Raw genomic sequence first — 24,958 nt, 5'->3', positions numbered from 1 at the left:
GAATAATTGAGCATTGAATAAACTCTAACCATCCTCTAGCTACAGGCTTAAGGTCTAGTCTTCTCAATTGAACTGGCTTGCCTCTTGAGTCAACTTTCCATTGAGCTCCTTCCACACATATGTCCATTAGGACTTGGTCCAACCTTTGATCAAAGTTGACCCTTCTAGTGTAGGGACGTGCGTTTTCTTGCATCATTGGCAAGTTGAACGCCAACCTTACATTTTTCGGATTGAAATCTAAGTATTTCTCCCGAACCATTGTAAGCCAATTCTTTGGATTCGGGTTCCTATTTTGATCATGGTTCCTAGTGATCCATGCATTTGCATAGAACTCTTGAACCATTAAGATTCCGACTTGTTGAAAAGAATTAGAGAGAACTTCCCATCCTCTTCTTCTAATCTCTTGTCGGATCTCCGGATACTCCCTCTTTTTGAGCTTAAAAGGGACCTCAGGGATCACCTTCTTCTTGGCCACGACTTCATAGAAGTGGTCTTGATGGACCTTTGAGATGAATCTCTCCATCTCCCATGACTCAGAGGTGGAAGCAATTGCCTTCCCTTTCCTCTTTCTTGAGGTTTATCTGGCCTTAGGTGCCATTAATGGTTATAGAAAAACAAAATCAAGGCTTTTACCATACCAAACTTAAAATGTTTGCTCGTCCCCGAGCAAAAGAAGAAAGAAAGAAGGAGAAGAAGAAGAAGAAAAATGGAGGAGAGGGAGAAAGGTGTGTATTCGGCCAAGGGGAAGAAGAAAGGGTTGTGTTGTGTGAAAATGAAGAAGGAATGAGGAGTTTATATAGGAGCGGGGGAGGTTTAGGGTTCGGCCATTAGGGTTGGGTTTGGGAGGGAAAATAATTTGAATTTTGGAGGTAGGTGGGGTTTATGGGGAAGAGTGGATGGACGTGAGTGGTGAAGAGGTGATGGGGAAGAGTGATTGAGGTGATTGGTGAGGGGTATTTGTGGAAGAGAGTTATGAAAAGGTGTGAAGAGGAGAGAAGAAAAGGTGGGGATCTTGTGGGGTCTACAGATCCAGTGGGGTCAAGGACTTAACATCCCTGCTCCAATTAGGCGTGTAAAACACCCTTAGAATGCATGTCTGGCGTTAAACGCCAGCTTGCTGCTTGTTTCTGGCGTTTAACGCCACTTCCATGCTCTGTTCTGGCGTTAAACGCCAGTCTGGTGCTTGTTTCTGGCGTTTAACGCCAACTTGATGCTTCTTTCTGGCGTTAAACACCAGTTTGATGCTTCTTACTGGCATTTAAACGCCAGTAAGTTCTTCCTCCAGGGTGAGCTATTTTTAATGCTATTTTTCATTTTGTTTTTGATTTTTCAGTAGTTTTTGTGACTTCACATGATTATCAACCTAAAAAAAACATAAAATAACAATAGAAAATAAATAGATATAATTAGATAACATTGGGTTGCCTCCCAACAAGCGCTTCTTTAATGTCAATAGCTTGACAGTGAGCTCTCATGGAGCCTCACAGATGTTCAGAGCATTGTTGGAACCTCCCAACACCAAACTTAAAGTTTGAATGTGGGGTTTAACACCAAACTTAGAGTTTTGTTGTGGCCTCCCAACACCAAACTTAAAGTTTGACTGTGGGGGCTTTGGTTGACTCTGCAGTGAGAGAAGCTTTTCATGCTTACTCTCCATGGTTACAGAAAGAGATCCTTGAGTTTTAAACACAATGTTGTCCTCATTCAGTTGAAGGACCAATTCTCCTCTGTCCACATCAATCACAGCTCTTTCTGTGGCTAGGAAGGGTCTTCTAAGGATGATGGATTCATCCTCATCCTTCCCAGTGTCTAGGATTATGAAATCAGTAGGGATGTAAAGGCCTTCAACCTTTACTAGCACGTCCTCTACTAGTCCATAAGCCTGTTTTCTTGAGTTGTCTGCCATCTCTAAAGAGATTCTGGCAGCTTGCACCTAAAAGATCCCAAGTTTCTCCATTACAGAGAGTGGCATTAAGTTTATTCCTGACCCCAGGTCACACAGAGCCTTCACAAAGGTCATGGTGCCTATGTTACAGGGAATTAGGAATTTACCAGGATCCTGTTTCTTTTGAGGTAGAGTTTGCTGAACCAAGGCATTTAGTTCCTTGATGAGCAATGGAGGTTCATCCTCCCAAGTCTCATTACCAAATAATTTGGCATTCAGCTTCATGATTGCTCCTAAATATTGAGCAACTTGCTCTTCAGCAATGTCTTCATCTTCTTCAGAAGATGAATAGTCATCAGAGCTCATGAATGGTAAAAGGAGGTTCAATGGAATCTCTATGGTCTCTAGATGAGCATCAGATTCCTTTGGTTTCTCAAAGGGAAACTCCTTATTGGTCAGTGAACGTCCCAGGAGGTCTTCCTCACTAGGATTCATGTCCTTCTCCTCCTCTCTGGGTTCGTCCACACCAAGTAAGGTTATGGCCTTGCACTCTCTTTTTGGATTCTCTTCTGTATTGCTTGGGAGAGTACTAGGAGGAGTTTCAGTGTCCCTTTTACTCAGCTGGCCCACTTGTGCCTCCAAATTTCTAATGGAGGACCTTGTTTTATTCATGAAACTTAGAGTGGCCTTAGATAGATCAGAGACTATATTTGCTAAGCTAGATGGATTCTGCTCAGAATTCTCTATCTGTTGCTGAGAGGATGATGGAAAAGGCTTGCTATTCCTAAACCTGTTTCTTACACCATTATTAAAGCATTGTTGAGGCTTTTGTTGATCCTTTCATGAAAAATTTGGATGATTTCTCTATGAGGGATTATAGGTATTTCCATAGGGTTTCCCCATGTAATTCACCTCTGCTATTGCAGGGTTCTCAGGATCATAAGCTTCTTCTTCAGAAGATGCCTCTTGAGTACTATTGGATGCAGCTTGCAATCCATTCAGACTCTGAAAAATCATATTGACTTGCTGAGTTAATATTTTATTCTGAGCCAATATGGCATTCAGAGTATCAATTTCAAGAACTCCCTTCCTCTGAGGCGTCCCATTACTCACAGGATTCCTTTCAGAAGTGTACATAAACTGGTTATTTGCAACCATGTTAATAAGTTCCTGAGCTTCTGCAGGTGTTTTCTTTAGGTGAATGGATCCACCTAAAGAATTATCCAATGACATCTTTGATAATTCAGACAGACCATCATAGAATATATCCAGGATGGTCCATTCTGAAAGTATGTCAGAAGGACACTTTTTGGTCAGTTGCTTATATCTCTCCCAAGCTTCATAGAGGGATTCACCTTCTTTTTGTTTGAAGGTTTGAACATCCACTCTAAGCTTGCTAAGCTTTTGAGGAGGAAAGAACTTGGCTAAGAAAGCCATGACCAGCTTATCCCAAGAGTTCAGGCTATCTTTAGGTTGAGAGTCCAACCATATTATAGCTCTGTCTCTTACAACAAACGGGAAAAGCATAAGCCTGTAGACCTCGGGATCAACCCCATTGGTCTTAACAGTATCACAGATTTGCAAGAATTCAGTTAAGAACTGAAAAGGATCTTCTGATGGAAGTCCATGAAACTTGTAATTCTGTTGTATCAGAGAAACTAATTGAGGTTTTAGCTCAAAATTATTTGCTCCAATGGCAGGGATTGAGATGCTTCTTCCATGTAAGTTGGAATTTGGTGCAGTAAAGTCACCAAGCATCTTCCTTGCACCTCCACCATTGTTATTGGTTTCGGCCATCTCTACTTCTTTTTCGAAAATTTCAGTAAAGTCATCTTCAGAGTGTTGTGTTTTAGCTTCTCTTAGCTTCCTCTTCAGAGACCTTTCAGGTTCAGGATCAGCTTCAACAAGAATGTTCTTATCCTTGTTCCTGCTCATATGAAAAAGAAGAAAACAGAAAAGAAAATATAGAATCCTCTATGTTACAGTATAGAGATTCCTTATATGAGTATAAGAAGAGAATGATGGAAGAAAGAAAAGATAAGAATTCGAACATAGAGGAGAAGAGTTGGTTCGAATTTTTGAGTATATGAGAAGTGTTAGTAAATAATTAAATAATTAGAAGGAGATGAGAGAGGGAAGAATTCGAAAATTAAATAAAATAAAATAAAAAATATTTTTTTTTTAATTAAAAAAATTAAAGTTAGAATTCGAAAATTAAAAAAAGAAAAATAAAATTGAATCAAATTAAAATTTAAAACAAATAGTTAATTAAAAAGAAACTTTGAAAAAGAGGGGAGGGATTTTCGAAAATAAGAGAGAGAAAAGTAGTTAGGTGGTTTTGAAAAAGATAAGAATCAAACAAAAAGATAGGATTAATTTGAGAAAGATTTGAAAATCAATTTGAAAAGATAAGAGGTTAGAAAAGATTTTGAAATTGATTTTGAAAAAGATGTGATTGACATTTATTTTGAAAAAGATTTGAAAAAGAAATTTAAAAAGATTTGATTTTGAAAATTAAAGTTGATTACTTGACTAATAAGAAACAAAAAGATATGATTTTAAAATTTAAAGATTGAACCTTTCTTACTAGGCAAGTAACAAACTTAAAATTTTTGAATCAATCACATTAATTGTTAGTATTAATTTTGAAAATATGAAATAAAAATAAGAAAAATATTTTGAAAATTTTGAAATTATGAAAGAAAGAATGAAAAAGATTTGATTTTTGAAAAAAGATTTGAAAAAGATAGAATTTTTAAATTGAAAATTTGATTTGACTCATAAGAAACAACTAAATTTTAAAAAGTTTTGAAAAAGTCAACTCAAATTTTCGAAAATTTATGAGTGAAATAAGGAAAGTAATTTTTTTTTGAATTTTTAATGAAGAAAGAGAAAAACAACCAAAAAGACTCAAAACATGAAAATTGTGAATCAAAACACATGATGCATGCAATAACACTTTGAATGTCAAGATGAACACCAAGAACACTTTGAAGATCAAGATGAACATCAAGACTTATTTTTGAAAATTTTTAAGAAAAGAAAAAAAACATGCAAGACACCAAACTTAGAAAATTTTAATTTTTAGATACTATGAAATTGAAAATGCATATGAAAAATAAGAAAAGACACAAAACATAAAAATGCAAAGATCAAACAAAGCAAATCATCAAGAACAACTTGAAGATTATGAAGGACACATGCATGAATTTTCAAAAAATGCAAGAAAGTTTGAAAAATATGCAATTCACACCAAACTTTAAGATTGACACAAGACTCAAACAAGAAACACAAAATTATTTTCGGTTTTAGGATTTTATTAATTTTTTTTTGGATTTTTTGAAAATTATTTTGAAAAAGAAAAATAAGGATTTCAAGATTTTTAATAAGAATTCCAGGAATCATGCAATGTTAGTCTAAAGCTTCAGTCCAGGAATTAGACATGGCTTACTAGCCAGCCAAGCTTTCAGTGAAAGCTCCGGTCCAAAACACTAGATATGGCTAATGGCCAGCCAAGCTTCAGCATACATAGTTCAAGCATGTGAAGAAGAACCCTCTGTCCAAAAGAATTTAGACATGACTTTACAGCCAGCCAGGATTCAACATTTCCCATGAAATTCTAGAATTCCTTCTTAAAATTCTGAAGAACATAAATTAATTAATATATATATATATATATATATATATATATATATATATATATATATATATATATTGAAAATTTTTTGAAAATAAAAGAATAAAAACAAAAAGCTTAAAATTAAAATAAGATTACCTAATCTGAGCAACAAGATGAACCGACAGTTGTCCAAACTCGAACAATCCCCGACAACGGTGCCAAAAACTTGGTGTGGGAAATCGTGATCGTTCATTCCTTGGTAACGGCGCCAAAAACTTAGTATGCACGTTCATAATCTTAATTCTTTGTCACAACTTCGCACAACTAACCAGCAAGTGCACTGGGTCGTCCAAGTAATAAACCTTACGTGAGTAAGGGTCGATCCTACGGAGATTGTCGGCTTGAAGCAAGCTATGGTCATCTTGCAAATCTCAGTCAGGCAAATTCATATGGTTATGGATATTTGATAATTAAAATATAAAACAGGATAGAGATACTTATGTAATTCATTGGTGAGAATTTCAAATAAGCGTATGGAGATGCTTTTATTCCTTCTGAATCTCTGCTTTTCTATTGTCTTCATCCAATCATTCCTACAACTTTCCATGGCAAGCTTTATGTAGGGCATCACCGTTGTCAATGGCTACATCCCGTCCTCTCAGTGAAAAAGGTCCAAAATGCGCTGTCACCGTACGGCTAATCATCTGTCGGTTCTCGATCATACTGGAATAGGATTGAGTAATCCTTTTGCGTCTGTCACTACGCCCAGCACTCACGAGTTTGAAGCTCGTCACAGCCATCCCTTTCCAGATCCTACTCGGAATACCACAGACAAGGTTTAGACTTTCTGGATCTCAAGAATGGCCGCCAATAATTCTAGCCTATACCACGAAGACTCTGATCTCACGATCAGGAGGCTAAGAGATATGCATTCAAGCTTGTTTTCATGTAGAACGGAAGTGGTTGTCAGGCACGCGTTTATAAGTGAGAATGGTGATGAGCGTCACATAATCATCACATTCATCATGTTCTTGTGTGCGAATGAATATCTTAGAGAAGAAATAGGCTTGAATTGAATAGAAAAACAATAGTACTTTGCATTAATTCATGAGGAACAGCAGAGCTCCACACCTTAATCTATCGTGTGTAGAAACTCTATCGTTGAAAATACATAAGTGATGAAGCTTCAGGCATGGCCGAATGGCCAGCCTCCATAAAGGTCTAAGATAGCATAAGACTAATCAAAGATCGGATCTTGATGTAAAAACAATAGTAAAAAGTTCTATTTATACTAAACTAGATACTAGGGTTTACAGAGATAAGTAAATGATGTAGAAATCCACTTCCGGACTCACTTGGTGTGTGCTTGGGCTGAGCATTGAAGCTTTCACGTGCAAAGGTCTTTTTTGGAGTTATACGCCAGTTTGTAACCTGTTTCTGGCGTTTAACTCTGCTTTGCAATCTGTTTCTGGCGTTTAACTCCAGAATAGGGCAGAGAGCTGGCGTTGAATGCCAGTTTGCATCTTCTAAACTCGGGAAAAGTATGGACTATTATATATTGCTGGAAAGCCCTGGATGTCTACTTTCCAACGCAATTGAGAGCGCGCTATTTGGACTTCTGTAGCTCCAGAAAATCCACTTTGAGTGCAAGGAGGTCAGAATCCAATAGCATCTGCAGTCCTTCTTCAGCCTCTGAATCTGATTTTTGCTCAAGTCCCTCAATTTCAGCCAGAAATTACCTAAAATTACAGAAAAATACAAAAACTCATAGTAAAGTCCAGAAATGTGATTTTTATTTAAAAACTAATAAAAATATATTAAAAACTAACTAAATCATACTAAAAACTATGTAAAAACAATGCCAAAAAGCGTATAAATTATCCGCTCATCAGTAAGCGTCGCCCACGCGTACGCGTGGGTTGCAGAATAAGGAAGTGATGCGTATGTGTCAGTCACGTGTACGCGTGGATGTGAATTGTGCTCCGCGCACAACACTCGCACAATGGCAGCCCAACTCTCTATTTGTAGTACTAGACCATTATAATTTTGGGTCGACGCGCACGCACAATCAATGCTTACGCGTGGATTGCCAAAGTACGCGTCATCGAGGCACACGCGTGGGTTTGTGAAAATGGATGGATGACGCGTACGCATGGGTCACGCGTACGCGTGGGTTGGCTATGCGCCTAGCACCCCACCAGCGCGGTCTTGGCACAACTCTTTATCCAGGCCACGCTGTCGCGCCATTCCAGCATGCTTTGGGCATGAATCAAATTCAAGAGGGGACGCGTACGCGTCGGTTACACGCACATGTGACAGTTCCTTTTTTATTTTTTTATTAAGAAACTAACAAGCTATCAAAATAAATCTAAACATTATTAAACAGGCTAGATCACAACTTAAACTAAATAAACCAAATTAAAAATGAAACTTCAACTTATTACCAATAGAAATAAAAGGAAAAATAGAAAGAATTTATCATAGTGGGGTATCTCCCACCTATCACTTTTAGTTAAAGTCCTTAAGTTGGACATTTGGTGAGCTCCTTGTCATGGTGGCTTGTACTTGAACTCATCTTGAAACTTCCACCAACGCTTGGACTTCCAATAAGCTTCAACATTTTCAAGTAAATTCACCAAGCCTTGATGAGGTTCTTCACAAGCTTTGAGCTCCCAAAGTTGATCCTCCTGTATGCCGGGATCCCAAATCTTGTTTCCACACCCATCTTTAATTGGATCATCATTGTTTCAACCGGATGGCAAGAAATCCGAATTCTCAATGAAGTACCAAACTCTTCTCTTAGATCCATCCAATTGATCCATAGTCCAACCCTTGCATCTAGCTCTTGAAATCTTAGCCTTGATGAGCCTTAATTTGCAATTCCAACCACTAAACATCCTTCTCTTACGCTTCATTCCACAAAGCCTCCTAAGTTGGCCATCTGTTTCAAGCATACCATACTCAAGTGGGACAATAAAGCTAATAAAGATAAGTTTTACCCACTCAAATGAAGGAGTAGACGGCAACTTAGGTAGAAAAGTCTCCAACGGTCTTGACAAAGTATATTCAACTCCCGTCCAACCTTGCCGAAAGACTTCTACCTTTTGAAAAGATTCTTCACTTTCAAGCTCTTTCTCACCGAGTTCCTCCAACTTTCCTCCGTCACTCAAATCATAAATATGATATTGAGAGAAATCTACCTCAATGTTGCTTTCAATTTCATCGGGAGAAGGCTCTCAAACTCAAGGAGTTCACTTGTGGGTGCAAATTCATTACTAGAAGGGCTTGATTCATGATCATCATCACTAAAGGAACTTGCCTGTTGATCTATTCCATCCAGTTCTTCATAGGGAACATGTCTTGGGGGTTGTGCACTACCTTCCTTAACATTAATTTCAAGCTTCTTGGAGGAATACTCTACAACTCTAGATTCCCATGGAGGTTCAGCATCTTCTAAGTCTTCAACCACTTCTTCCTCTTCAACAAGTATGGCCTCCTCCAATTATTCCAATACAAAATCATATTCCTCATTTTCCACCGGAGTTTCTAATCTCTTCTTCATGCTACGTTTTCCATTAGATTCTCCACATGTAGCCATGGGAGTTCCTTGAATGTCCAAACGTTGGGAGGCTAATCGATTTATTACCTCGTCCAATGCGGCCGTGAATTTCAGTACCTCCCTTTTCATCTCCTCTTGCTCTAGAAGAATAACACCAAGGATGTCATCCATTGGAGGTTGGGATGGATGGAAGGTTTCATTGCATGGGAAGAATGGTTCATGATAGAAAGGTTGTTCATCTTAATAAGGATATGGAGATGTTTCATCTTGATAGGGATATGGAGGTTTTGTATATTGAGGTGGTGGTTCTTGGAAGTAATTATGTTGGAATGAGGGTGGTTCTAAGTATGGCTCATAAGGCTCATAAGGCTCTTGGTATGGTGGATATGGATTAGGGTTATATGGGGGTGTTTGGTAACATAGGGCTTACGAGTACGGTAGTTCAAAACTATGTTGAGGTGGGGGTTCATAGGCATATGGTGGGGCTTGTTGGGGGTTCATAGTACGTTGGTGGAGGTTGTTTCCAAGAGGGCTGACCATAAGCTTGAGGGTCCTCCCACCTTTGATTGTCCCATCCTTGATGCATGTTCTCATTGTAGCTTCAATTCCCTACAATATAGTTATAACCACTCTCATAGCCAAAGGGGTGAGAATTCATAGTAACAAGAGGAAATAAAATAAAAACTAACAAGAAATAATGAGAATAAACTCCTAAAACTAGAAACAACTAACAAAGAAACAAAAGGCAAACATATTCACAATATTCACAATAACCAATAATAAGGCACACATTTGCAATTCCCTGGCAACGGCGCCAAAAATTAATGGGGGTAAATCATCGGTAAATAATTTCACAAAAATAATCGCGTTGCATGTATAGTTATAAACCGACAATTAAACCTCAATCAATGTTTAATTTGTTTATCACAAGTACAAACCCAATAAAATTAACCGAAGTATTTAAACCTCGGGTCGTCTCTCAAGGAATTGCAGGAAGGTGTATGTATTATTGGTTATGAGATTTTAACTTTTTGGGTTTTGAGTTTAATAAGCAAAGAATGTAAATAACAAGAAAATAAACTAATAACTAAGAAAGCTCTTAGTAAGGATTGATAGTTAGAAGTCCTATCCTCATTATCATCGTCAATTGTGATAGTAAATGTGAATTGCCTTCACTTAGATAACTCTAACCAATGGAGGAAGGTCAAGTGCATACAATCAACTTGAGTTCACAAGTCCTAGTCAACTCAAAGTGAGAGACTAGCTTTGGTGAAGTTCAAGCTAACCGGCAATCTTCAATTACCAATCAACAAAAGAGTTTTGATAACTCAAGAGTCTCTAAATAATCAATCCAAGTTAAGAATAGACAAATCTAAATTAAAATCCTCCCAAGCATTTTATCAAATACTTGAAAGGCACAAAATAAAAATATAGAAAATTAGCAAGGGATATTAAATCTAAACAACCAATTGCAAGTATCAATGACTAATAATTAAAGAGAGCAACAATAAACATAGAAAACATAAATTGCATTAAAAGAGATCAAACGTAACAATAGCTCATAAACATAAAAATGGCGAAAAAGGGAAATTAACAAGAGAAGATGATGAACAAGAGTGCTAGAACAAGTAAAAGTAAGAAGAAAACTAAATTAAGTAAGATTGAACCTGAATTTGAGAAGAAATAAACCTAAAAACCCTGAAACCTAGAGAGAGGAGAGAGCCTCTCCCTCTCTCTCTCTAGAAAAATACATCTACAACCTAACTAAGTATATGAATGAGAAGTGAATGATTGATTTCCCCTCTAGCTCCACTCTGTAGCCTCTAATGTGCATTTTCGGGATTGAAACTGGGCCAAAAGCAGCCCAGAAATCGCTCCAGCATTTTCTGTAAATTGCAGCACGTAACGCTCGTCACGCGTATGCATCAGCCACGCGTATGCGTAGTTAAACAAATTCCTGGTTACGTGTACGCGTGGCTTCTCTGCTGCGCCGATCACGCGTACGCGTCATCCACGTTTGAGAGAGATAAGAGAGAGAGAGTGAACTCACAGAAGTGAGGGAGAGGGGATTCACGTTTGAATTTTACCCCAATATTTCCATCGGATTTATCGACAGAATATTTCGCCGGTAAATTACAGAATTGCAACATTTCACTAAAGTGAGTTACCGTCGGCAAAATCTGATGGTAGATTCACCAGTAAAGTTGGTGCCACTAAAATAATATTTCGAACCACTTATCACCATCGGATTTAGAGTCGGAACATAAAATCCGACGGTAAACAATTCGTGGAAATAAATCAACCTTGTATTTGACGCAGAAAATTGCACTAAATCCGACAGTAATTGATGACGCTAAATCCAATGATACTCAATATTTTTCTTGTAGTACATGGCTGAGCTCATAGAGGCAAAAGAAGGTGACGATACCGGAGGTTGAGGCATGGCCTGAAACCAACCTCTCTTCCCTTCCTAAAAGGTCTTTGATCCATGTTGAGACTCATCTCCCTTCAGACCTGCATGAGGTTCCCTCTCCAAACCCCAAATAACAAACCCTCATCCTCTTCCAGTTCCCTAAATTTCATTCTTTGGAAGGGCGTTTGTCAACGAAACCTGGTGGAAATCAAAACAGCATAGCAGCCCCTGCTTATTGTTGTTCACGAACCTTCTCTTCGTCTTCTTGATTGTTGCCTCACCGCTAGTGCCAGAGCATTGTCGAGCGTGCAGTTCTTCAATGATGATTGATGAATCCACATTTCATGATATTTATTTGCTCTATTTGGGTGGATTTCATCAAAGTTTCTTACACTTATCCATTGAAATAGCATAGTTTCATGATTTCTTCCTAAATTGTGCTTGAAAGTGAAAACATGCTCTTTTGTGCTTAATTTAGTCAATTTTATTCACTTTAATCCCATATGGTGCCTTGATGTATTTGTTAAGTGATTTCAGGTTTCCAAGAAAAGTATGGGATGAATATGTGAGAAAAAGAGCATGAAAAAGGGAAGAAACCATGAAAAAATGGAGTTTGGAAGTTCCAGCATTCGTGCATGCGCACAGGCGACGCGTACGCGTGAGTGTGAATTTTTCCAGGTGATGCGTACTGATGAGTCCATATTTTACGATATATTTTGGTTTGATTTGAGTGGATTTCATCACATAAACCCACATTTATTCATCTAAATAGCATGCTTTTGAGATTTCTTCCTAAATTGTGCTTGAAAGTAAAAACATGCTCTTTTGTGCTTAATTTAGTCAATTTCAATTCACTTTAATCCCATTTGGTGCCTTGATGTATTTGTTAAGTGATTTCAGATTTCCAAGGCAAGTTTGGGTTGAAGAAGTGATGAAAGAGCATCTAAAAGGGGAGAAATCATAAAGAAAATGGAGTTTGGAAGCTGCTGCGGAGGTGCGTACGCACAGTGATGCGTGTGTACGCACAACGGTGACTTCGTGCAAGGATGCGTACGCACCAAATGTCATGCATACGCACGATGGGAATTCTGCGCAACCGTACGTATGCACAGTAGGTCGTGCGTACGCACGCATGCATGCACGTAGGTCATTAATTGCAAATCGTTGGGGGCGAATTCTAGGCCTCCAAAACCCAGTCCAACTCATTTTCTGAAGCTATTTAAGGCCAAAGTGAAGAGGAATGAAGGAGGGGCCAATTAAGTTTAGTTTTTATGATGTTTTCTCTTAGTTTCTAGAGAGAGAAGCTCCCCCCTTTTTCTAGAGTTAGGGTTTTCTTAGTTTAATTTCCTTTAATTTCAGCATTTAATTCTTGTTTTAGTGTAGTTTCATTTATGTTTCTATGCTTTCCATCTTCTTCATCTCTTTTGTTATTTTTTCTTTTATGGCAATTTTCATGTTATGAACACTTTTGTCATTTTAATTCTAATTAATGTAAATTTATGTTTCCATGTCATTTATTGCTTCCTTTAGTTGTTATTGTCATTTTCTTGCTTTTGGTAGTTTTAGAATTTATTTTATTACAATTTAATATTATTTTATTTTCATGCACACCAAGTGTTTGATAAAATGCTTGGCTTACTTAGTTTTTCTACACTCTTGGCTTGGAATTGTTGACTTTGGTGATCCTTGAGTCATTGATGCCCATTCTTGTTTGATATATTAGAGTAGTTAGTTGATTTGGTCTCCCTTGACTCTATGTGACCCCTTAGTGTTGACATAGGACTTAGGGATTGAAATTAACTATGCCTATTTGACTTATCTTCGATGTAAGGTTAACTAAGTAGGATTAACTCTTCATAATCATCATATATTTGTGGTCAATGGCTAGGATAGGTAACCTTAACTCTCAATTACTTGGCAAGATGTTTTCTTGCATTTGAAGTTTCCTTTCCTTGCATTTAATTGCTTTGACTTTTATTGCTTTGATGTTTAATTTCTTGCATGTTTATTTTTCACACTCTTGGTTGAGAAATTAGATGTTTGGGTGGAATTGAGTTGTGGATGTCCATTCCGCATTGTGTGAGAATAGTTAATTGGTTTGGTTTCCATTGACGCTAGTCTTTCACTAAATAATTAGTGAGTTGACTAGGACTTATGGATTGAGACCAATTGCACTCTTTTGACTAATTCTCAAGGAGGATTGACTAGTTTGAATTGATTCTACACAATCGCCATGTTTGTGGTCTACAACTAGGATAGGAAACCTAGATTATCCACTTCTTACCAAGAATTGCCATTTACATTCCTTGCATGTTTACTTGCTTTCTTGCTATTTATATTTCTTGCCACTTGCTTTCATTCCCAATTCCCATGCTCTCTCTCATAGCTAATAATTATACATTTCATTGCAACTCCTAAGGAAGAACGACCTGGGAGCTAAATACTGTCGGTTTATATTTGATTTGAATTTAACATTTGATCTTGAGAATTCATTGTTGGTTTGGACTATGCTACTAACGAATTGATCCTTGTTTTGATTGATTCCGAACCATGCAAGAATTTTCATTGTCACATACGCATGATACAAGCGTACGCATGACCTGAGTCACGTGAGCTCATTAATTGCAAATTGCTGTGGGCAAATTTTGGGCCTCCAAAACCTAATCCAACTCATTTCTGAAGTTATTTCAACCCCAACTCAACTAGAAGCAAGGGGGGCAACTAGAGTTAGATTTTATCATGTTTTAGAATAGTTTCTAGAGAGAGAAGCTCCCCCCTCTCTCTAGAATTTAGGGTTTTTGTCTTAGTTAACTTCTCTTTAATTTCAGCTTTTAATTCTTGTTTTAATGTAGTTTCATTTATGTTTCCATGCTTTATTGTCCTGTTCATATTCATTTCTCTTGTTATTTCCTTTATTTTGTCACTTTTATGTTATGAACACTCTTTGTTATTTTTACTTTCATTTAATGCAAATTTATGTTTCCATGTCATTATTGCTTTCTTTAGTTGTTATTATCATTTTCTTGCCTTTGGTAGTTAGATTTTATTTTTAATGTAATTTAATATTATTTTATTTTCATGCACACCAAGTGTTTGATAAAATGCTTGGCTTAGTCTTTACTTAGTTTTTCTAAACTCTTGGCTTGGAATTGATGACTTTGGTGACCCTTGAGTTATTGATGTCCATTCTTGTTTGATATATTAAAGTAGTTAGTTGATTTGGTTTTCATTGACTCTAAGCCTCCCATTAATAGAGTTGGCTAGAACTTATGGATTGGAATCAACTATGCCTATTTGACTTATCCTCGATGTAGGGTTGACTAAGTAGGATTAACTCTTCATAATCATCATGTGTTTGTGGTCAATGGCTAGGATAGGTAACCTTAGCTCTCAATTACATGCCAAGAGGTTTCTTGCGCTTGAATTTTCCTTGCTTTGAATTTTAATTTCTTGTATGTCCATTTAATTTCTTGCTATTTATATTTCTTGCCTATCTTGCTATCCAACCCCCATTTTCCTCCCATAGCCAATAATTGCGCACTTCAATTGCAACTCCTAGGGAAGAACGACCTGAGGTTTAATTACTCTCATTATTTTAATTTGAGTTTAAACTTTGATTGAGAATTTTTTGTTGCTCTAGGCTATACTTGCAACGAACATATATATTTTTGTGAAATTCTAGATCAACGATAGTTCTCACATCAAGTTTTTGGCGCCGTTGCCGGGGAGTTGCAATGGTGTTATTGTTGGCTATTGTGCATATGTGAATATTGTGAATAGCTGAATTTTTGGTTGATTGTGCATATGTTGCTTGCTTATTTTTAACTATTGTGAATATGTTTTTCTTGTTTGCTTTTTGTTTTTCTTGTTGGGATCTAATAACTTGTTGGACACTCCATCAAAACTTGGTGCAATCAATTGAGAATTTTGGAGATTCAAGTATTGTTGGAACCTCCAAGATGCATATAAGCACAAGATTAAAGCTCTACATAAGTCCAACTTAAGGACATTAAACCAAAGTGCTAGGTGGGAGACAACCCACCATGGTAACATTGTTCCGACCCTTCTCCTTGTTTATAATTTTGGTTTGTTGCATGTTTGCTTGTCTTGGTTGGTTTAGGATTAGTTTAATTTTGAGTTTAGTAGGTCAATTTGCATGTAGGTCATGAAATTTTGAATGTTTGAAGGTTTGGAGTTGAGATTTTGATTGAGCTAAGGTTGAGTACCTTAGGCTTTTTGATAAAAAAAAAATTTTGGAAAACAATGCATCTGTGCATGCGCACTCATCTGTGCGTGCGTACACAACTTCTATTTTCTGTGTCCTGTGCATGTGCACCGAACTGTGCGCATGCACACTAATGGCTATGCCCTCTGTTCGCAGCGCCAGCACAGCTTGTGCGTGGGCGCTCCCCTATTTTTTCTTGATCTGTGCGTGTGCACGGACCTGTGTGCGCACGCACACATGACCCTTCCCCAAGTTTGAAAAAAAAATCGCCTTTCTGTGCCTGGACACAGGCTTGTGTGTGGGCACACATCAAAACAAGGCCTCTGTTCGCAATGTTTGCACACATAGTGAGAACGCACAACCTTTTCCTTTTCGCCCACCGACGCGTACGTGTCCCTCACGCGTACGCGTCATCTTGCATTTTCTCTCTTTCACGCGCACACATCCCCCACGTGCGAGCGTTGATTTCCTTTTTCACACACACCACGCGCACGCGTCCCTATGCGTGCGCGTGACCCTTTGTGCGTACGCACGGCCCTCTGTGCGTACGCACGCCCCTATTTTTTCACCACTATACTTCTCTTCTTCTCTCATCTCTATTTCTTTTCTTCTTTTCTCTTCTCCTCTCTTCTTTCCCTCCTCCAACCACCACTCGTCACTATACTTCACCACCCACCACACTCACCTTTAGTTAGTTAGTTTGTTTGTTAATTAGTTAGTTATTTACTTAGTTAGTTAGTTTAATTTTCTATTTTGGTGCTAAGTGTTAGATAATTGAGTTGATTTGTTGATTTTGTGGGACATTGCTGGTGAATTATTGATATGTGTATTGCTTAATATTGTTGGATATCTTCATTGAGGTCATACTTTGTTGCTTGGTATTAAGTTCTTCATGTTTAATTTTGTACATACTAAGTAATCATAACATTGCCTTTGACGATGCTTTTGGATTTCTAAATTGCATGTTTTGGCCACCATGTAATTTGATTTCATTATCTATAGATAGGCAATTTGCTCTTAGTTGATGCAATTTTTTTTGTTAGGTGATAATTGTTATGATTGATTTTTATTTAAGTCACCTATTTGATGCATTAACATTAAGAATTGTGAAATTGGATCATAAGATCACCTAATGACACTTTTGAGCTTTTTAAGCTTTGTGGATTACGCTTGCCATGTTTTCCACTTCATGCCAGTTAGGTGTTGCTTTATTATCCAATTTGCAAGTACCTGATTCTTGCTTGAATGATTTCATGCTTCTCTATTACTTATTTGTTTATCTTGGCATACAAGTTCCTTTTTAAGTATTTCAAACACACTAGAATGAGTGATGTGCATGCTTCTTTGGTGTAATTGTGACCTAGCTTTCCATGCTAGTGTGTGTGTATTCTAAACTGCGCAACTTAGAATACACACACTTATTCCTTCATGTCACAAAATTATTTACTCACTCATTTTAGTGATTATTACCTCATTCCAACAATCCATGCTTCCTTGTTTTTCCATTTACTTGTCTTACGGTGTTATTTCTGTTTTTCATGAATGATTCATCGTAAGCAACAAAGGGAGCGGGAGAAAGAGCACGTAGTAGCCAGTTGATATACCACCTGAAGGTGGCAATCCAAAGTCACCATACCTCCCGTTGCTCACCTTTAGTTGCACCGCGGACGGTGCAAATCCTTAGGTGTGGGGAGGTTGTCTCCGATCCACAACCTTGGGTGACATACTCTAAATCCTAACACTTTCACATTCTTTTTTTTTTTAATTCTTAGTTGCATTTTTCTTCTTGGTTTGTACATATTTTAGAGTTTTAATTGCATGTCTCTTGGTTTATTGCATGCCTTTGCATATATATAATAAGCTTAGTTAATATAATGAAAATTTTCCAAGAAAAACATTTTTGATAGGGCATTCATATCCTAATTGATTTGAGTTGGAACTTTTGATTGAAACTTGCTTGAAATATATTGTGGAACATGTTTTTGAGTTAAAGAACATACAATTTATGAGTTTTAAGCCTTATTGTGTGGTTACATTGTTTGACCACTTATTTCATTCTTGTGTGTTGCTCTTCTCTATGATTGTAATCTTTGGTTTGTTTAATTCTATATGTCCATGGTTTAATGTATTTTTATGCATTTATGTGATTGAGGCTATCACTTCTTTATAGCTTACTTTACCCAAATAGCCTACCATTTCATTCATTTTTGTTTGCCACTTTGAGCCTTTTTAATTCCCTTTTGTTCTTTATTTTGCCACATCATCAACCTTAAGCAAAAAAATAATGAAATGTCCTTTATTTGAATCTTTGAGTAGCTTAAGTTAGTGAGAGTGTGTGATGTTAAGTGTGGGGAAAATGTGGGAACTTTGGGTGATAAAAATGAGTTTTATGCTTATTGAAAAATGTTGGAAATTTGGGGTGCATACTCTTATAATATTATAGAAACCATATGCATTGATGTGTTGGTATATATATATTATGTTAAAAAAAATAATAATGGAAAGGGGAAAAAATTACCCTATGTGAAATTTAATAATAATCAATGCATATGTGATGGAATTAAATTTGAAGCATGAGTGTGTGTATATGTAAAAGTGAGATTATGGGTAGCTAAGTTTGATATTAGAAGTTTATAGGTTGTGTGTGTGTTAGGTGATAATTTAGGTTAATCAAAGATTCAAATGCAAGTTCACTTAACCATGTATATATACATCCATACCTTTAACCTTAGCCCCATTATAACCTTGAAAAGACCTCATGATATTTGCATATGTACATTAATTTTTTTTTTATTGGTTACATGAAGAACAAACTTTAGAAAGCATGATTAGAGAAGAAATGAGTGAATTGACCCTATACACTTGAGTGATTTGAGCGGATACACATCCGGTGAGGGTTCAATTGCTCAATTACGTATTTTCGCCTTTGATTATCACCCTTCTTACAAGTTTGTAAATGCTTTTCAATAACTCTAATCAATTATGGATTTGTCTTGATTTAGATTGCTTTAGCCCTTATGTTCATATAAGTATTCTTGGAATTTGAGTTATTTTGGCTAAGTAGTTGCATTCATGTAGATAGATTTCATATAGGTAGTTTACTTGCATGGAATAAATATAATACCCCTTGTTTCTCTCTTGAGTAAAGCATAAGGACATGTGGTGCACGAAATCACAATCACACTTTTGTAATTCCGCACAACTAACCAGCAAGTGCACTGGGTCGTCCAAGTAATACCTTACGTGAGTAAGGGTCGATCCCACGGAGATTGTCGGCTTGAAGCAAGCTATGGTTATCTTGTAACTCTTAGTCAGGATATCAATAATTCTTAGATTTAATTGTAAAAAGTAAAAGAACATGAAATAAATACTTGTTATGCAGTAATGGAGAACAGGTTGAGGTTTTGGAGATGCTCTGTCTTCTAAATTTCTGCTTTCCTACTGTCTTCTTCTTCATGCACGTAAGGTTCCTTCCATGGCAAGCTGTATGTTGGTGGATCACCATTGTCAATGGCTACCATCCGTCCTCTCAGTGAAAATGGTCCAAATGCGCTGTCACCGCACGGCTAATCATCTGTCGGTTCTCACTCATGCTGGAATAGGATCCATTGATCCTTTTGCGTCTGTCACTACGCCCAGCACTTGTGAGTTTGAAGCTCGTCATAGTCATCCTATCCCAGATCCTACTCAGAAGACCACAGACAAGGTTTAGACGTTCCGGATCTCAAGAATGCTGTCAATTGATTCTAGCTTATACCACGAAGACTCTTATTTGAACCAGGAGGCTAAGAGATAGCAAGCAGTCTAAGGTAGAATGGAGGTGGTTGTCAGGCACTCGTTCATAGGTTGAGAATGATGATGAGTGTCACAGATCATCACATTCATCAAGTTAAAATACGGGTGAATATCTTAGAATGGAAGCAAGCGTGATTGAATGGAAAACATTAGTAATTGCATTAATTCATCAAAACACAGCAGAGCTCCTCACCCCCAACCATGGGATTTAGAGACTCATGCCGTAGAAGATACAATATGAAACGTGTAGAGTGTCATGAGGTACAAGATGAATCACTAAAAGTAGTTTTTATAATAAACTAGTGACCTAGAGTTACAGAAAATGAGTAAGCTAGAATAGTTAGTGTAAAAATCCACTTCCGGGGCCCACTTCGTGTGTGCTTGGGCTGAGCATTGAAGATTTCACGTGTAGAGACCTTTCTTGGAGTTAAACGCCATCTTTTGTGCCAGTTTGGGCGTTTAACTCCAGCTTTCATGCCAGTTCTGGTGTTTTGATGCCAGAATTTCTATGCTGACTTGGAACGCCAATTTGGACCATCAAATCTCGGGCAAAGTATGGACTATTATTTATTGATGGAAATCCCAGGATGTCTACTTTCCAATGCAATTGAGAGCGTGCCAATTGGGCTTCTGTAGCTCCAAAAAATCCACTTCGAGTGTAGGGAGGTCAGAATCCAACAGCATCTGCAGTCCTTTTTCAGCCTCTGAATCAGATATTTGCTCGGGTCCCTCAATTTCAGCCAGAAAATACCTGAAATCACAGAAAAACACACAAACTCATAGTAAAGTCCAGAAATATGATTTTTGAATAAAAGCTAATAAAAAATAATAAAAACTAACTAAAATATACTAAAAATATACTAAAACAATGCCAAAAAGCGTATAAATTATCCGCTCATCACAACACCAAACTTAAATTGTTGCTTGTCCCCAAGCAACTGAAAATCAAATAGGATAAAAAGAAGAGAATATACTATAAATTCCAAATTATCAATGAAACTTAGCTCCAATTAGATGAGCGGGACTAGTAGCTTTTTGCCTCTAATAGTTTTGGCATCTCACTTTATCCCTTGAAGTTTAGAATGATTGGCATCTCTAGGAACTCAGAATTTAGATAGTGTTATTGATTCTCCTAGTTCAGTATTTTCTGATTCTTGAACACAGTTACTTTATGAGTCTTGGCCGTGACCCTAAGCATTTTGTTTTCCAGTATTACCACCAGATACATAAATGCCACAGACACATAACTGGGTGAACCTTTTCAGATTGTGACTCAACTTTGGTAAAGTCACCAATTAGAGGTGTCCAGAGCTCTTAAGCACACTCTTTTTACTTTGGATCACGACTTTAACCGCTCAGTCTCAAGTTTTTACTTGACACCTTCACGCCACAAGCACATGGTTAGGGACAGCTTGGTTTAGCCGCTTAGGCCAGGATTTTATTCCTGTGGGCCCTCCTATCCACTGATACTCAAAGCCTTGGATCCTTTTTATTACCCTTGCTTTTTGGTTTAAAGGGTTATTGGCTTTTTCTTTTTCTTTCTTTTTCTTTTTGCCAAATATATTTTTTTGTTCACTGCTTTTTCTTGCTTCAAGAATCAATTTTTTTATGATTTTTCAGATTATCAATAACATTTCTCTTTTTCATTATTCTTTCAAGAGCCAACAAATTTAACATTCATAAACAACAAATTCAAAAGACATATGCACTGTTCAAGCATTCATTCAGAAAACAAAAGGTATTGTCACCTGATGAGCGGATATTTTATACGTTTTTTGGGGATAATTTCATATAGTTTTGAGTATATTTTAGTTAGTTTTTAGTCTATTTCTATTAGTTTTTAGGAAAAATTCATATTTCTGGACTTTACTATGAGTTGTGTGTTTTTCTGTAATTTCAGGTATTTTTCTGGCTGAAATTGAAGGAGCTGAGCAAAAATCTGATTCAGGCTGAAAAAGGACTGCTGATGCTGTTGGATTCTGACCTCCCTGCACTCAAAGTGGATTTTCTGGAGCTACAGAACTCGAAATGGCGTGCTTCCAATTGCGTTGGAAAGTAGACATCCAGGGCTTTCCAGAAATATATAATAGTCTATACTTTGCACAAGAATAGACGACGTAAACTGGCGTTCAACGCCAGCCCTCTGCCCAATTCTGGCGTCCAGCGCCAGAAAAGGATCAAAAGCTGGAGTTGAACGCCCAAACTGGCATAAAAACTGGCGTTCAACTCCACAAATGGCCTCTGCACGTGAATTGCTTAAGTCTCAGCCCCAGCACACACCAAGTGGGCCCCAGCACACACCAAGTGGGCCCCAGAAGTGGATCTCTGCATCATCCATCATAGTTTATCCAATTTTTGTAAACCTAGGCTACTAGTTTAGTATTTAAACAACTTTTAGAGACTTATTTTGTATCTCATGACATTTCAGATCTAAACTTTGTATTCTTTGACGGCATGAGTCTCTAAACCCCATTGTTGGGGGTGAGGAGCTCTGCTGTGTCTCGATGAATTAATGCAAGTATTTCTGTTTTCCATTCAAACACGCTTGTTCCTATCTAAGATGTTCATTCGCGCCTAACTGTGATGGAGGTGATGAGCTGTGACACTCATCACCTTCCTCAAATCATGAACGTGTGCCTGACAACCACCTCCGTTCTATATACGATTGAATGAGTATCTCTTAGATTCCTTAATCAGAATCTCCGTGGTATAAGCTAGAACTGATGGCAGCATTCATGAGAATCCGGAAAGTCTAAACCTTGTCTGTGGTATTCCGAGTAGGATTCAAGGATTGAATGACTGTGACGAGCTTCAAACTCCTGAAGGCTGGGCGTTAGTGACAGACGCAAAAGGATAGTAAATCCTATTCCAACCGGATCGAGAACCAACCGGTGATTAGCCGTGCTGTGACAGAGCACGTGAGCGTAGTTTTCACTGGAAGGATGGAAGGTAGCCATTGACAACGGTGATCCACCAACACACAGCTTGCCATAGGAGGACGTGCGTGCGTGAATCAGAAGACAGAGGAAAGCAGAGATTCAGAAGACAAAGCATCTCCAAAACTCCAACATATTCTCCATCACTGCACAACAAGTAACCTTTAATTTATGCTCTCTTGGTTATTCACAATTCAACTGATAAACATAATTGACTTCCTGACTAAGATTTACAAGATAACCATAGATTGCTTCAAACCAACAATCTCCGTGGGATTCGACCCTTACTCACGTAAGGTATTACTTGGACGACCCAGTGCACTTGCTGGTTAGTGGTACGAGTTGTGAAAAGTGTGATTCACAATTCGTGCACCAAGTTTTTGGCGCCGTTGCCGGGGATTGTTCGTGTTTGAACAACTGACGGATTATTTTGTTGCTTAGATTAGGAAAAAAATCTTTCTTTTTGGTTTAGAGTCTTTTATTATTTATCCCTTGTTAAAACACTTCAAATTTATAGCTCAGTTAGTTAGAACGTGGTGTTTATGTTCATGGTAATTGGCTATCATATTTTTTAAAAACCTTTTTCAAAAAATAATTTTTTCTATTAAATCCTGTGCCAAACTTTAAGTTTGGTGTTTTCTTGTTGATTTCCCTTTGGTTTTCGAAAATTTTGGTTTGGTTTTCTAAAAATTTTAAGTTTGGTGTTCTTTCTTCATGTTCTTGTGTTCTTGTGAGTCTTCAAAGTATTCTTGAGTTTTCCTTGTGTCTTGATCTTAAAATTTTTAAGTTTGGTGTTCCTTGGTGTTTTCCCTCCAAAATTTTCAAAAACAAGGAGCATTAGATCTAAAAATTTTAAATCTTGTACTATCTTATTGTTTTTCTCTCTCCTCACTAAATTCAAAAATATCTTTTCAAAATTTGTTTCAACTAACTAACTAACTTTTTGTTTGTTTCTTAACTTTTTCAAAACTACCTAACTAACTCTCTCTCTCTCTCTAATTTTCGAAAATATCTTCCCTCTTTTTCAAAAATTTCTTTTTTATTAACTAATTATTTTTATTTTTTTATATATAAAAAAAATTTAATTTCAAAATTCAAATTCTTTTTAGTTATTTTATTTTATTTAAGTATTTACTTCTTATAAAATAAAATAAATAAAAAGATAAATCAGTCCAAGTTATATCCATATATCCATCATGGACATAAGTGGAAATGAACAGTCCAGGAGGACTCTGGGGTCATATTCTAACCCCTCTACTGCTTCATATGGGAGTAGCATATGCATACCCTCCATTGGAGTTAGTAGCTTTGAGTTGAATCCTCAGCTCATTATCATGGTGCAGCAAAGTTGCCAGTATTCCGGTCTTCCACAGGAAGAACCTACAGAGTTTCTGGCACAATTTTTACAAATTGCTGACACAGTACATGATAAGGAAATAGATCAGGATGTCTACAGACTATTACTGTTTCCATTTGCTGTAAAAGATCAAGCTAAGAGGTGGTTAAATAACCAACCTAAGGCCAGCATAAGAACATGGAAACAGCTGACAGAAAAATTCCTGAATCAGTATTTTCCTCCAAAAAGGATGACACAGCTAAGGCTGGACATCCAAGGCTTTAAACAAGGAGATAATGAATCTCTTTATGATGCCTGGGAGAGATACAGAGAGATGCTACGAAAATGCCCCTCTGAAATGTTTTCAGAGTGGGTTCAGTTAGACATCTTCTACTATGGGCTTGCAGAAGGAGCTCAGATGTCTTTAGATTACTCAGCTGGTGGATCTATCCATATGAGAAAGACAATTGAAGAGGCTCAAGAGCTCATTGATACAGTTGCCAGGAATCAGCATCTGTATCTAAGCAGCAACCCTTCCATGAATGAAGAGGTTAAAACAGTAACTGCTGAATTCAGTACTGTAAAACAAGCTGCTGAATTCAATCAGCAATTGGATTTTCTAACAAAGCAGCTAGCTGAATTCAAAGACAGGCTACAGGAGACAAGGATAGCTAATATACATATGGACGAACAGTTTAAGCAAACAAAGCAGCAGCTATCAAGGCAAATAGCAGAAGAATGCCAAGCAGTTCAATTAAGAAGTGGGAAAACATTAAATACCCCACCTCAAGGCATCAAAAATTCAAGAAATGAGCGACCCACCAAAGATTCACCTGAGGACAGTAAGAGCCCAGGGAAAAATAATTCTGGCACTAAAACGCCAGAAAATGGGTGGAAGGCTGGCGCTGAACGCCCAGACCATGCCCAAAACTGGCGTTCAGCGCCAGAAACAAGGCAGGATTGGTGTTCAACGCCAGAAATGGGCAAGAATCTGGCGTTGAACGCCCAAATGGGGCAGAATCCAGCGTTGAACGCCCTACATGGGCACATTTCTGGCGTTCAGGCGCCAGGAACAGACAGTGAGCTGGCGTCTAACGTCACTCCAGCTTCTGACTCTGGCACTCAATTGCTAGTGAGGGATCAGACACACACAAGTGCTGATAGCAACCCCTCTAAAAAGGCTTCTTTAA

The 24,958-nt window shown here is 37.5% G+C and overlaps 1 non-coding gene across 1 annotated transcript; it reads left to right on the top strand.

The window, feature by feature from the left end:
- The first annotated feature begins 3,176 nt into the window (after positions 1-3,176).
- Positions 3,177-3,280, top strand: LOC148562251 (small nucleolar RNA R71). Its single transcript, XR_015887935.1, has one exon. It is a non-coding gene; the product is annotated as a small nucleolar RNA R71 (small nucleolar RNA).
- The last annotated feature ends 21,678 nt before the right edge of the window (positions 3,281-24,958 follow it).

Source organism: Arachis ipaensis, chromosome B6, assembly GCF_059453495.1.
Source record: "Arachis ipaensis isolate K30076 ecotype BB chromosome B6, ASM5945349v1, whole genome shotgun sequence".
Classification (NCBI taxonomy): Eukaryota; Viridiplantae; Streptophyta; class Magnoliopsida; order Fabales; family Fabaceae; genus Arachis; species Arachis ipaensis.
This window is presented reverse-complemented; position numbering and strand designations above follow the sequence as displayed.